General features: G+C 43.6%; 1 protein-coding gene across 1 annotated transcript in view; it reads left to right on the top strand.

Moving 5' to 3' along the window:
* The window catches only part of RGS6 (regulator of G protein signaling 6), a 541,364-nt gene that overhangs the window by 191,660 nt on the left and 335,802 nt on the right, over positions 1-13,902 (top strand). The gene's annotated exons all lie outside the window — the stretch shown is intronic.

Below are 13,902 nucleotides of genomic sequence, written 5' to 3' on the forward strand. Positions count from 1 at the left end.
TCCCTTCCCCCTTGGTGTTCCCCAGTGAGGCTGGTTTTCACGAGGGGACCTTGATGAGTGACAATGACATGACCACGTTCCCAAGCCACGTGCTAAAAAAATAAAACAATTCTCAGAGGTGCCCTACAAGCCTGAGAGAGGCACTACGCCACTGGGTGGTGGGTAGTGACAAAATCCCTGAGAGAATCTGGCCTTCTGGATGAAGGTGATCCAGAGTCGAGTAAACGGTTCCACTGTCACCCTGCAGGCTTCATTGCTGGCTCTCTGGGGAGCCAGTAAATAAGACAGAGAAGCCGCTGATTCCCTGCAGGGTTCAGGGGCCCCTCTCACCCACACAGTCCTTCTGGCTGTCACTTTGAGTCACACCCCCGGCTTTCTGGAACCAGCATGATTGTCCCTAGTTAGCTCAGGTCTTGCAGCGACTCCAGATCCAACCTGTGACATTGTCCGCACAGCGGGCGTTCTGTTCCCCTGGCGTGGTTTAGCTCCTCGGAGCAGAACAGTGGCCCAGGCAAACAGCAGATCATTTCCTCTTCCGTTCTTTAGAACCCTGAGGGCTTGTCACCGGCAATCAAAGACTTGTCAGAACTAAAGAAGACCTTAAGGGCCAGCTCATTCAACCTCCCACCCAGGGTACGCCTTCCAGAACTGAACACCCGCATTGCAGATTAGTAACATATGTAGGTACTCAATGCACTGTGTCATTTCAGGAGAAATGACCTGTCCCCAGGTGTCATGAAACCCATACTAGCAATCTGGGCTGTGAGGGAGGTTTACTCTGATTTCCAACAATAATTATTAGTCGTTTGGATTCCTTAAGTTTATGACGAGTTTTGTGATTACCGATTATGATTCACTCATGAAGCATTTTTTGAATATAGCAAAGCTCTGACCCACTTTCAACAACACAGTGGTAAATGCCCAACAATTGGCAATTTCCCTTCTGATATCAGCCCTTTGAATCATCACACCTCCTAAGGCAGCTGGGGACCACTTTATCTTCAGCTCTCTCTCGCTTCCAGATTGTTTTCTGGTGGTGGTGTTCCCTACCTAGATGCAGCCTTGAGCCAGGCTGGGGCCCCAGCGCTGGGCCAGCGAGAAAATGAGGTTCAGCGGGGGAGGAGGCCTGGTGCAGTTCTCAGACTTGACTGCACATTAGATCACCTGGGGACTTTTGAAAAGCATTGAGGCTTGCGTCCCACTCCTGAAAATTCTGATATAATTGGTCTGCGGTGCAGTCTGGGCATGGGGAACTTTGCAGTCTCCCTGAGTAGTTCCAGTGTGCAGGCAGGCTGGCAAACCGGTGTCTGGAGGGACCGGTCAGCAAGGAGGATGGTCCAAATAGCAGTGCCCAAGGTGGGTTAAAGACAGAGTTGTATGTTAGCGCTTTCACCCTTGAGGTCTAATTTGGTGGTAGCGGGAGTTTGGGGGGGATGTTTACTGATTAGATTGGTGAGTGTACAGAGATAAGATGTGGCGCTAAGGGTCAGATGGATGGCAAAGACTGGGCAGATTGATAGTCCTCTAGCTATTAAGATGGGCTCTACAGTTCCAGCAGGAAAAGGTCAAGTAAGGAACTCACACAAAAAGCCAGTGACGAGGGCCATGTCCACAAGCTGTGGTTAAAAGAGAAGGCCACAGCCGATTGGCAAGCTCACACAGGGGCTTGCCGATCTCAGGACAGTGGGGCTGACTCCAGAGGCTGCCTTCTGGTTGGCTTCTCCAGACTTGAGGCAGAAAAACCAACTGAGTTGTTATGCCCACCAAGACTGAGACACTCAGAGACTGGCAGGCTTGGAAACAGGAGGTCTGGGCGAGAAGCCTCTTAATTTGCCTTAATGATTTCATCAATACTGGCTGGAAAGGTAAAGATACTCTTTGCCTTCTCTTCCTCTGAAAGTGTTGGACCTCCCAAACCGCAGCTGATAACACCCTTCGGCTCTTGTAAAGGAATGTTAAGGTAGGTAATACCTCTGAGGCAGGGGTCCCCAACCTATGGTGAGTTGTATAATTATTGCATCATATATTATAATGTAATAATAACAGAAATAAAGTGCACAATAAATGTAATGTGCTTGAATCATCCTGAAACCATCCTCTGCCTCCCTTGTCCATGGAAAAAATTGTCTTCCATGAAAATGATCTCTGGTGCCAAAAAGGTTGGGGACTGCCGCTCTAAGGAACTCTCTGGATTCCTTAGAGAGAAATACCATTTGAACACTTGCACTAGCAGGAAAGCAAATGCAATTTAACTAATTACTGCACTAGGGCATTCAGTATTCACCCCGGAGTGGACTGCTGGCAGTGAGAAGCAAGTGCCTCAGTGGAGAAGGCTGGCTCTCTGGCCAGTGGAAACAGGGATGGGCTCAGGTTTTACGGCTCCTGAAGTTCGGAATCTTTGGGTTCCCAGGCAGATACATCTGTTACTCACTTGAGCGTCGAGAAAGTCTCTTGTGTAGAAAATCCTGCTTCTCATCCTTTGACTACCAGTAGCAGCACAGGTGGTATGTGTCGGTGAGGAATTTCCTCCTTGTTCTGGGAGATGAGTCCCAGGTTTCCTTTGCCATAGTGAACGTGAACATGTGTGCTGCTGTGATAGGATGTTTGTTTTCTGGCTTGAAAACGACAAGATGTCTTCAGGACCACTTGGGAGAAATTTGAACTTTTCCTTCGAGGCAGAAGGGGAGCTGCCGGAGGCATTTGGGGGCAGGTGGGCAACATGCTGAAAGAAGTATTTTAGGAAGATGAACTTGGCAGTCACGTGTGGTGGGGTAATATTCCAATACTTAACCGCTGGCTTGTTGGGAAGAGTAACGGAATGACATAAGTGAAGGTAAAGATGCAGGACCACCTTCCTTCGTCCTTTCTTTTGCTTCCTCTGACGCCTGGTGCCCCAAGGACACCACATTCTCCTGGCCAGTGTGTTAGTCTGCCAGGGCTGCTGTGACAGAATGTCACAGACCAGGTGGCTTCAACAACAGAAATGTATCTTCTCACGGTTCTGGAGGCTGGAAGTCAGAGATCGAGCCGGTTTCCTCCCAGGGCTGTGAGGAAAGGATCTGCCCCAGGCCTCCCGCCTGGCTTGTGGGCGTCCGTCTTCTCCCCGCGTCCTCACATCCGCTTCCCTCTGAGAGTCTGTCTGTGTCCAGATTTCTTCTTCTTATAAAGAACTCGGTCATACTGGATTAGGGCCCACCCTGATGACCTCATTTTAACTTAATTACCTCTGAAAAGGCTCTATCTCCAAATACGGTCATATGTGAGATACCAGGGCTAGGACTTCAGCATATCGTTCTTTGAGGGGATACAATTCAGTCCATGACAACCAGTCTTTTTGAAGATTTCCTCCTTTGGGGGTCTTACACTTAGTCCATTACAGGCTATTTGAAGGGGTATTTCAAGACCCAACAGCCCTCTCCTCCACCCACCATCTGCCCAAAATTATGTTGTTCGTCTCTTAGTACCTGTTATATCATCATTAGAATTATTTGGTTGAATAAAGTAGTGTTTTAAGATACTTTCTGTAAAACATGCACTGCTTTTACATAGGAGCAGTAATGAACTACTGGATGAATTTGTTTACCAAATTGCATAAAAGCACTAATATGTGACAACTAGTCAGGGAACCGAAGATGTGGGACACAGCGCAGCCTGTTTAGAACACCCAGTATGACGTTGTGGAGAATAGCAAGGGCTCTAGAGCCAGTCTGCCTGGGGTTCAAGTCTCCGCTCTGCCTATTTCTGTCAATGTGGCCTTAGGCAAGTTACTTAATCCATCAGTGATTTTCTCCATCTGAACAAGTAGCTTAATAATGGTACCTACCTCCTGGATCTTTAGAATGGTTCTTTAAAGTACCATGGGTTCTTTAGAGCTAATACATATAAAGTGCTTAGAATAGTGCCTTGCCTACAGTCAGTTTTCAGTGAATGTTAGCTGCTGCTGCTGCTGTTGTTACGATGTTTTACAGATTACAAAGCACATCCCTACCTGTTTTCTTCTTTGCCCTTATAACAACCCTGTGGAGTAGAAGGAATTAGTCCTATTTTACAGATGAAGAAACTGAGGCTTTGAGACATTAAGTGAACCATCCCAGGGCATATGGCAGTGTCCCTGAATTCTATTTCACCATTCAGGACATCCAGGGCAAAATAAAAAGAACTCCAAAAATATAGGCTTTTCCCCAGGGAGGAGGGTCAGCGGGTGGGCTACTATAGATGGCCTTGGGGCGGAGGAGGGTATGAGCCCCTAGGACTAAGGAAAGCTGAGAAGAGAAAGAATGAAAGAGACAAAAGCTGGGTGAGAGGTTCTCAAAGCAGAACTTTGCCTCTTGGTCGTGCGTCACAGATTATGTTACTGTGCAGGTGGCTGAACTTTGAACCTTTTTTGACTACTTGATGCTAAAGGCAGTCTTCGAATGTGATGGTACCCTTGATTGGATTTGCAGAATTCAGTTGCCTCGTTTCCCAGTCATGTGCTGCCTCTGCCAAGTGGTCCTCCATGTGTGGGCTCTACCATGTGTTTTTGGTGCTCAACAAGCAGCCTGTGGTTTTTTTCCTCCTAATGATACACTCAGAGCACTGCACAGAAAAAAAGTTTCTCCCTAGTCTCTGGAGTGTGTTAGTCACCAGGATCCTTACTGCATCCTCAAGCATGGACACCAAAAGCAAAAGAGGAAAAATCACTGTCCTCTTAGTGATGACACAGGTTTGGAGGAAGATACCATTAACATGACCATGTACAGCCAGCCTGGAACTTTGCAAATGTCTGTAAGGTTGGCCAATACTGTTAATCAATTTAAGGTACTTTATAAAATTGTTTTTGTCATATTGAATTATAGTTCTTTATGCATGTGTCTTTACTGATTAGATTATGAGCCAGTTTCTCAGTGAGCCCTAAGATCTACTTAACTTTGTGCCAGAGGGCTCAATGATGCCTGGGAAATAGTAGGTGTTCAGTAAATAGTAAAAGTTGTTCAATTGAATTATAACTGTAGATATAGTCTAAACCTCTTTCCTGGGCAACTAGGGATGCTCATGTTATGCCTTAAAACCATTGAATTCAGGTGGAAAAATAGAATTTATTTTAACAAATCTAGTATGCTTTGCATTAGAGCAATTTCCTTTTCCTCTTAAATCAACTTATAAAATTGGAAGCTAATAAATATATAAAAGAGTTATCATATGCCATAGGAGAAGATTCCTATTTGGTTCATGTGTGATTCTTATTGTTTAAGTGCATGAGGCAGGGATGAATGGAAGTGGTGTCAGGTGAAGAAAAGCTCAGTCCTGTCAGTGAGTCATTTACCTTCACCATTGTTATGGACTGAATTGTCCTCCAAAATTCATATGTTGAAGCCCTAACCCCCAGTACCTCAGAATGTGACTGTATTTGGAGACAGGATCTTTAAAGAGGTGATTAAGTTAAAGTTAAAATGAGGACCTTAGGGTGGGTCCTAATATCCAATATGACTGGTGCTTTTGTAAGAAGAATAAATTTGGACACCCATGAAGACACAGGAGTGCGTGTACATGGAGAAGAGGCCATGAGCGGGCACAGTGAGAAAACAACCATCTGCAAGCCCAGGAGAAAGGCCTCAGAAGAAACAAACCCTGCAACACCTTGATCTTGAACTTCCAGCCTCCAGAACTGTGAGAAAATAAATTTCTGTTGTTTAAGCCACACAGCGAAGGTATTTTGTTATGACAACCCTAGAAAACTAACATAACTTCCTATTTTTCAGAACTTGCAGGATCCAAGGATTCAAAAATGTAAAAAAATAAAGGAAGGAGAGGGTGGTAGATGTAGGCTGCTTCTTACGTAGAGAAGTATCGTAAGGATCACAGCAGGCTGTGAAAGAATCTGTGTGACTCTCCATCGTATCTCTCATGGTGCCGGTTCCTGATTCCTCCATTCTGACCCCCAGCCAGTCTTAGATAAGGCGGGATGGAATTTTTCACACAGGTGTGTGAGCTAGTGGGCTCAAAACAGACACTGTGGTGAAATCATTATTAAAATAAAAAGCTTCTGCAAAGCAAAGGAAATAATCAACAGAGTTAATGGAAAACCTACAGAATGGGAGAAAATATTCAGAAACTATGTATCTGATCAAGGGCTAATATCCAAAATCTGTGAAGAACTCAAACAAATCAGCAAGAAAAAAAATGAACAACCCATTAAAAAGTGGGCAAAAGACATGAACAGTTTTCAAAAGAAGATAGACAAATGGCCAATAAGCCATTTGAAAAAATGTTCAACATCACTAATCATCAGGGAAATGCAAATTAAAACCACAATAAGATACCACCCTGAGGTGGTATTACCCTGTCAGAATGTCCATTATTAAAAAGTCAAAAAACAATATATGCTGGCGTGGATGCAGAGAGAAAGGAATGCTTATACAATGCCTATTTGTGGGACTGCAAAGGTTAGTTAGTACCACCTTTATGAAAAAGAGTATGGAGAGCCCTGAAAGAAAGAAATGTAGCCTTACCATTGGATCCAACAATCCCACCACTGTGTATCTATCCAAAGAAAAAGAAGTCGTTTTATCAAAAAGACACCTGCACTCGAATGTTTATCACAGCACAATTCACAATTGCAGAGATGTGGGGTCAGCCTAAGTGCCCATCAATTCATGAGTGGATAAGGAAAATGTGGTATATATACCATGGAGTACTACTCAGCCATAAAAAGGAATGGAATAATCTCTTTTGTAGCAACTTGGATGGAACTGGAGACCTAAGTGAAGTATCTTAGGAATAGAAAAACAAATACCACTTGTACTTGCTAATCATTGGGAGCTAATTGATGGGCACACATGGGCACAAAGAGATATAAAGGTCATTGGAATCCAGGAAAGGGGAGGGTGGCAGGGGATGAGGGGTAAAAACTTACCTGTCAGGTACAATGAACACTAGTCTGGTGACAGGCACACTAAAAGCCCCTACCTTAAGCATTATGCAGAGTCTCCATGTAACAAAAACATTTGTGCCCCCTTAATATTTTGAAATAAAACAAAATAAAGAAAGAAATAATCTGTTTCCATGAAGTTTTTGCATGTCATTCTAGGCCCTTTTCCTGTAACCTTAACAATTTGCCAATCTACAAAAGTGCTGAGTAACGATGCCTTTCACATAGAATTTTGTTCATGGCCAGCCTTGCTTGAATTAAACTATTTGACCATTTCTACCAACTAGAGTGCTGGATAATGGATGAGAAAAACTAAATTCAAGTTCTTTTTTTATAATGTATAATGGTGTCTCTGTTTTGTTTTCCTCTTGTTCTTAAGTTCTGTGGGAAACCCATGGGAAGCGAGAGCGTCTATCCAGGGTATTTGACTTCAAATCATTTCATTTCTTCTGTTCTCCCTCTCATCTGTTCCTCTGTGTTTTTGTAATATACTCAAGGGCAAGATTAATAGGAGAGCAGAATTCTGCTATGAAATTCGAGTGATGTGAATTCTTTGTCCAAATTTCAAGAATTAAAACTGACTATGATGTAGCCCATAATTTGCACTTGTATGCCTTTGACATTGTTAATTTACATTACTAGCATACAATGCCTAATTAGTGCAGCAGAAAAAAAAAAAACTTGCTATATGGAAAAAAAGAAATGATTGCTTTTTTTTTTCTCATTCAAGGGAAAGGTTGGATTTGTTTTAACTCCTTATTTGGGAAAATACCTTTGCTGGGCTTTTCTGGAGTGTGAAGCATGTAGACCCTGGCCCCGCCTTTATTCTCTGCAGGGTTGTCTGGAAGGACGCTTCAGAACAGGAATAAGGTTGAACTACTCTGCAAAATGAAATTGGAGAAATTTTGTGAGTTCTGGGAAGTCAAAAGAAGAGGGGTGAGATATGAGGAGAATGTTGGGCTTGGGCGACATGATGTCTGGAGTGGAGGACTGAGGCCAGCCAAGAAGATGGTCCCTGAGGTGGGACCTGGTAGCAGACAAGACAGCGATGCCTGATGTCACTGAGCTTTGCTATTGGTAACCTCTGTCTACCACATTCTCTGAAACCCTCATAAAAGACTGCTGCATGCACTAGAGCCTTCTCTGGGAAATTGCAATTCTAATGGTTTCCACGTTAGAGTTAGTAGAGTTAGGTTTTTTTTTTTTTTTTTTTTTTTTTTTTTTTAACTTTAGTACCCTCATCCTTATTTGGGAAGGGGAGAAGGGAAATCCTGGGACACTTGCCCCCACCTGGCTTGTCCCAGCTAAGCTTGCCCCCTCTTTCATGGGCAAGGGGAGAGAACCAGGTGGGCATGGGGGTGTCTGGAACGAGTGGAGGTGGTGAGTGGGGCAGGAGGTGGAGGTGAAGGTAGGAGCAGATCTGGGACCCAGAGGGGAGACGCTGGGTGCCCAGGATGGGGATGAGACAGCTGGCATTGTGTTTGCCTGCACTGCCAGGGCAGGAGCTGTGGCATGTGCCCTGAGGGGCCCAGCGAACAGACTGTCAGTTACGTGTTCAGAACAGGGGAAATGCTGTGCGTGTTGGATTTCTTGAGGTTTTGCTCCTTCTCACCTGATCTCCCATTTGCCCCTGCAAGCTTTAGCTTGCCTCATCTATGAGCAGGTATTCATTCATACTACAGGGGATGAAACAAACGCAAGTGAGACTGAGAGTTCAGTGGGACCAACAAGCAAAGTCTACCCATGGCAGAGAATGTCAACCTACCAGGAATCCACAGAAATTTCAGGGCAGGTGCTGGGCTCCCAAGAGTATGTGAGATTGGTGAGGCATTGGTTTGAGCCATTGAAAATAAATGCATTAATAGTAACACCTAGCAGGCTGGAAAACTTGGGAGAGAGGGTGAAATGCAGATCAGAGACACTTGGGTGTTATTATTAATAGCAAAAATGCAGTTGTAGAAGCTTTGAAATCCCTACTGTGAGGATGCGGAAAGAGAATGTTTCTGTCCAGGTATCACTGGAGACTTGGGCTGTGAATTTTTGTCAGGGGAATGGCAGGAGGAAAGTGTGAAAATCAGATGAAAACATTCCAGCTTCTGGTGGTTAGTCACTCCAAAGGTTTCAGGGGGAAAAATTGACCTGTTCCAGCCAGCACGGGGATTGTTTAAATCTGCCCTCTACCGGAGTCCACGGCACTCCATTCCCTCATCTACAGCTTTCCTTTTGGTTTGTAGAATTTTGTTTTATGCAAAGAGATTTTCTTGTGAGAGTAAAGGAGGGCCCAGGACAGGGAAGGCATTTTCTGCCTTCCGGGCACAGGGCTTCAGACATGTACTGCTCTGTGGCAAAAAGACAAGCAAGTCTTTGATTTGCAGGTTGTTTATTTTGCTCTCCCTATCGAGGAAAACTCAGATGGAATTTTTCATCCTGCTCTCCTCTGGATGTTCACCGCAGCCCTGCCTGAGCAGCCAGGGCAGGACAGAGCAAGGCGGTGGGACGAGTGAGGAGAGAGAGAAAGGGACCCGGAATTCATCCTTGGAGATCTTCCATGTCGGTCATCTTAAAGGAATCATTTCACAGAATCTTCGACACAACTCTTTGATAGAGGGATTATTTCTATTTTATTATGAGGAAACTAAACCTCAGAAATCCTGAGCAGGTAGCTCACAGTTAGACAGCCATGAAGTGGCAAGGTGCAGTTATGTGACTCAAAACCAGTGTCCTTTTGTCAGAAGCAGGAAATTTCATGACTTAACTCTCCTTCCCTCCTCCCTCCCCTCCTTCCCTCCCTCCCTCCCTTCCTCCCTCCTTATTGTCTATCTTGAGATGAACAGTGATACCTTTTAACTAGTGGAGGTATATTTCGAATAAATAATGATGACTTAAATTTATAATCACAATTTTATCCTAGAATTTAAACAACTGTAACATTTTAGAGTTATTTTCCATAGGCCCGATAAGGTGGAGTATGACTGTGCCTGTTGTCATTTATTTTCTATTTGTATAATAAAATTCAGGGTAAAATTGCAAACCTCTGATGCAGACGTGGCATCAGCAAGCAGGGCTGTGGTGAGATCAGGAACGTGGGAGCCCGTTGCAGGTCCCCCCTCTGTCTAAGGGGCACCTACTTCGGCAGGAGCTCAGCTCATGCTTTGTGGGCTCCAGCAAGGAGCCAGGGACTTTGCTAGGGATAGAAAAGCAAAGAATCCCCGGCTCTCGCCTTGAGTTGCTCACAGAACACGAGTCAGACTCAGACGCAGAAAAGTCAGCATAATGCGTGTGTGTGGTGTTTATGGGATGCCCAAGCAGCACCTTTATACCCGCCTGGACATGCAAGGAAGACTCTCCAGAGAACATCGACCCAGCAGGTGGCTTTGCTTCTGGGGAACAGAGTCTGAGAAGGAGGAACAAAGCAGTTCAGTGGCTGCATGATCATGAGGAGTGACGGCGTGCCCCATTAGATCCTAGGTGTCCTTGCCCATAATGAGCAGTGTGTTCTGTCACCTTAGCTGCACGCAATTATGCTTTACAGCCAATGTCTTTCTCCTAGCTCAGGATTCAAAAGAGCGTTGCTGGGGTTCCTCGGAGACCCTGCTTTTATTTGTTGAGGTCTGGTGGTTTATTCTGGTAAAAGATACTGCGTGGATTTTTACAGCTTGCGTTGTGCTTGGGCATCTTTCCACCCAGCAACATGTTTACAAATGCCAGCCCGTCGTTTTCTGAAAATACTGCTGAAAAGAGCAAATGCATTGGGATGTTCCGTGTGTTTGAGCAGACCAGGCAGCCAAACACCAGGATTGCCTCTTCCTGGCAGTGTTGTTACTCAGAATCATTCTTTTTTTTTTTTTTTTTTTTTTGAGACAGAGTCTCACTCTGTTGCCCTGGCTAGAGTGTAGTGGCATCATCACAGCTCACTGCAGCCTCAAACTCCCGAGTTCAAGCGATCCTTCTGCCTCAGCCTCCTGGGTAGCTGGGACTATAGGTATGCACCACCATACCTGGCTAATTTTTTCTGTTTTTAGTAGAGACAGGGTCTCAAACTCCTGAGCTCAAGCAATCCTCCCAGAGGGCAATCCTCGCCCTCCCAGACTGCCAGGATTACAGGTGTGAGCCACCGTGCCTGGCCGAATCATTACTGTGCCTGGTTCTCCAGAACTGTATAATCCAAAATGGACCTGTCCTCTGTTGCTATGCAGTTACTTTGCAAGTTAAAATTCTTTCAGGCAATTCCTGCTATGTTTAGTGTAATAATGCACTGATAAAAATTTGTCACACATTATAGAAAACTCACTAGCAGTATTACAGGATTTACCAAAACCACATAGGTAACATTCTCAGGGATCTTAGAGTTAATCTATAATATCTATCTGAATGTTTTAAAATTTGTCTTTCCTATACAAATCCCTTCAAACCGTCCCTTCTATCACCATTTTTGAGAGAGAGAGAGAGAGAAAGAGAAAGACAGACAGATGGACTGACCTCACATATCTTACTGGTCAGATAAGTCCCTCTTCTCTGCTAATTCCATTATCTTCCTGCCTTCAAACTCTACACTTTTATTGCAGTTTTGTTTCTTTTACTATATTTCTTACTTTTAAAAAACATATAGGTAAGTAAAAATTGAAGAACTTCCAATATTTGGTTGTATTTGTGAGCTCTTTTATGTATTCATTTTTCCAAAGTTAATCCTGAACATAGACTAATACATTTATATGACAGAATAGTAAATTATATTGTTTCCCACCCTCAGGAGCTTCGGAATTCAGGAATTTTCTAGATGGGGAAGATCTGGTTATAATACCTGATGGCACTAGCTAGCCAGGTGTCCTGCTGAAGCCTGTCTGTGTTAGACTTCAGAAATAGACCAAAGATGGAGGGAGGTTTGAGAAATCTAAGGAAGGAAGGAAGCACAGAAGACATTCTTGTTTGAGGTCAAAGAATAATTGGTAGGAATGGTTCCATTTAACAATTTGAAAATGCTATAAGGAAAAAAAATATGCTTTTCTATAGACCTCTTGATTCCAGCAAATACAGCACAGCTGGTGAAGGGTCATGCTCAACCTCCAGACTCCCACCACTCTATTTTCTTCTTGTCACATGGACTGAATTTATTGTGAATGTTTTCTCCACCTGATTTTTCATGGCGATTTTTGAGTACTGGTAGCTGAACCAATTTAATTCTCATTCATTCCTTTGTTCATCTAATCATTTTGCGTGTGTGTTTTGCCAGATTCTGTTTTAAATGTTAGGTACTGTTTTAGGTTCAGTAATTTAACCTGTTTTAACCCCTTACCAGCCTAGTTGTATATTTCAAATAAATAAGCCATTTTTATATGCCAGGTTTTTTTTTTAAGGGAGAATGCTTGTTTCTTAATTGGGCCTAGTGGTCTAAAGGAAAAGATAGTAATGACTCCAGTTACCCTCACTTCCCAGTCCTGGACATTCTGCTTTGAGCCAGGTGACAGATGTCGAGTTGGTGTCCCCTCTTGGTCTAAGACTTGGCTCTGTGGACACTTAGTTTCCATTGTCTGCCCTTAGATAGAAGTTTAGAGATCAAAAAAGCATGATCTGAAAAAGTAAGAGGTAACCACAGCACTGCCTCCCTAACTCAGTTTGGGTCCTTTCAAAAGGTCCTGCCTCACCCACCTGAGAATCCCACCTGTGAAAATTGCAAGGCTAACCTCTCTCGGTCCCTTTCTTGAAAACCTAGTGCATCAGAACTATGGATTCATGGTTTGTCGGCTTAACAGTCATATCTTGGTTAGAAAGATAAGATTGCAGTTCTAAAAATTAAAATATTTTCCAGGACAGATTATTATGTTGTTTGGAACAAAATTGGTCTCAAATCTATTGTACATTTAAGTTAGTTTTTTTTTTTTTTTGACTTTATGAAAATAAAACACAAACCAACAGCAAAACTAAAGTAGTACAAAAGGCTATACAAGTAAAGTGAAATCCTCCTTCTCTCCTTCTGAATATGTCTCTTTCTCTGAAGAGTTAACCTGTTAAGAGTTTGTTATTTGTCTAAAATTTTTCTACACATACACAAATTTGTATGTGGACATGTGTATATACGTACATATTTGTACGTTTTAAACAAAAATATACTTGCTAACTGGGTTAGCCAGCTATTGCTGTGTAGCAGATTACCACATATATAGATGCATAACACACATTTGTTATCTCACAGTGTCTATGGGTCAGAAATATGGGCATGGCTTAACTTGAGCTCTCTGCTTCAGAGACTCTCATGACGCTACACTCGAGGTATTCCCAGGATTAGATCCCATCTGAAAGCTCAGCTGGGGGAAGGGTCCATGTTTGAGTTCATTTATGCAGTTGTCAGCAGGATTCAGTTCCCATGAGACTGTTGGACTGGGGGCCCCAGGTCTTAGCTGGCTGTGGGCCAGAGACCACCCTCAGCTCCCTACCAGACGGGCCTCCCCATCAGGGCAACTTGCTCATTAAATTCAGTAAGGGAGAGATTCTGCTAGCAAGACAGAAGTCACAATTGTAGGTGATGTGATCACCGAAGGGACATCTCAGCACCTTTGTCATATTTTATCGGTTAGAGGCAAGTCACCACCCCTCTCCCCACATCCAGGGCGAGGGTATTACACAAGCACATAAACACCAACAGATGAGAATCACTGGAGACCGTCATGGACGCTGTCCTCCTCGCCATCTGAACATCCAATATTAATGTAGTCTATACTGCTCCATAACAGTGCTCTGGGGAGGAAAATTCGCTGTGTGCAAGACAATACCTTTTGATCTTCTCGCTTTACCTTTCCTTACTCTATTCATCATTATTACCATCAAAACTTCGGGCCTATCAGTGCTGGAACAGAATCCTTATTTCAGAAATTTAATTAACAGCCAAAATGAAATATGGGCCATTTGTATATTATGGCCAAACTAAAACATTATCATCAGTAGAAGTGGGTGAGAATATATAAAATACAATAGCTAATATTAAATAGCTAGGGGTG

This window comes from Eulemur rufifrons, chromosome 2 (assembly GCF_041146395.1).
Source record: "Eulemur rufifrons isolate Redbay chromosome 2, OSU_ERuf_1, whole genome shotgun sequence".
NCBI classification, from domain to species: Eukaryota; Metazoa; Chordata; class Mammalia; order Primates; family Lemuridae; genus Eulemur; species Eulemur rufifrons.